Here is a 1,764-nt window from a genome sequence, read left to right on the forward strand (position 1 = left end):
GTCTCATTAATGGGGGACAGTCTTTTCCATGATGCGCTGATCCTTTCCGCTGTCCTGGCGACCTGTTGGAGGTGATTTGCAGAAGTCGATGATTTGGAGTTGGAGCCGGGTTCATTCCCAAGCATTCCCAAATCGATACGGGATTCTCTATTTTGGGCCGAACGAGAGAGATTCCGATGGGATCCAGGCTGCATGGGTACGGGCATGGTGATGAGGTGTCAGTCAGACTTGGGTGTGGTAGGAAGTTATTAGGGCTGTGGACGATATTTAAGTACAAAGGTGGAATTGCTCTAGCTCCTGAAAGCGGGACTGTTTAGCTACATTACGTTGTGGTGGTCCTGCAAATTTCCGTGGTTGTTACCGTATAGTGCTTTCCTCGCGAGTTTGGTACTGCATCCAAAACCATCTTACTGTGGCCCCCCTACATGCCGATTCGCTCAGATCATCTCTCTGGCCTGTTCCGTCTTCACCGTATCCAAACTTACTTCCTAAGTGGCAACCAACTCTCTTTTTCTTTCCTCGACCGAACAACCCACGAAAATGGCTAGTTCTCGTCAAGCTGACCCATACATACATACTGATCATTCGCTACCTGACAGAATGGAAATCCACAATGTGCAATAGGAGTCCAGGTGAACGGCGTATTCGGAGTTATGGTCGAAGTCAGCCACGTATTTGGATCGGAAGATTGTTGAGTACATTGAAGCTGGAAACAGTCAGTTGGTCGCTCGCCCTTGAACACCTCTTAACTCACTATGTCAAAACAATTGTTCGAGCATGCCAGGGTATCTGCCTGGCTCATTTCACAAGTGGAACCTTCAAGGACGGTAAGTGCATCGCCAGGACATTGACGGCGAAAAAGATTTGGCGTATCGAAAGGTGTAGACATGACCAGCCGGGCAAAGGGCGTAAGAAAAATCAACAATCGTGTGAATTCGAGCATGTCGTACTCTTTTCCAATGGAAGATCAATTCTTTACTATGTGGTGATACTTTGGAAAGGGCAACCAGGGCGGCTTCGAAGAAACCTTGGCGGTAATTATATGTGAAGTCCTTCCTAGATGCAGAGTGCCGGTTCTCAGTGCTCTAAGGTTTGGAGGGATCACCTTCTGCATACCTGATGCTCTGAGTTCTAATATTAGAAACAGGGTTCTCGATAGTTGACCTAAATTGAGATTAAAATAGGCAATGGGGAAGAAAGCGGCAGGAGTATAGAGGCACTCGGCACAATAAGTTTTACTATAGTACAGTAGTGCTGACGTGTGATTCTGAGCTTAAATTGGTTGTCGTTGATTATAAGTCTTGCATTAAGCGTCCGAGCACAGCAGAGTTAATGTAATAGATTTGCATTCCCAGTTTGGTCTTCAACCCTTTCACTCACACTCAGTCGCCTCAGCCACCTTAAGAATTCAGACTGTTGGATACGACAAACTTAGCAGACATCATGCACAATGGCAGAGAGATACAGTACACCAGGGTCTGTGCGTGTCATTGGAACTTTTACATACGATCTGTAGATTGTGGTTGATCGCCAAGCCAAGATTTTAGCGTCAGGGGCTGCAGCCTCGTGCACATCTCAGACCAATAGCGCACCCATCCTCAACCATATAACAATCAACCACTCAAAATATAGGCTCTTCTCTCTTCCTACAGCAAAGTTGTCCTCCAAGAAATAGGGGATTAAATCCTTCGCATTCGTTCATAAATCATAAAACCCCCGACCTTGCGGAGGAGAACAGTAATAATATCATTTACCGTCGACAAC

Source organism: Exophiala spinifera (assembly GCF_000836115.1).
Source record: "Exophiala spinifera strain CBS 89968 unplaced genomic scaffold supercont1.12, whole genome shotgun sequence".
Taxonomy (NCBI): domain Eukaryota; kingdom Fungi; phylum Ascomycota; class Eurotiomycetes; order Chaetothyriales; family Herpotrichiellaceae; genus Exophiala; species Exophiala spinifera.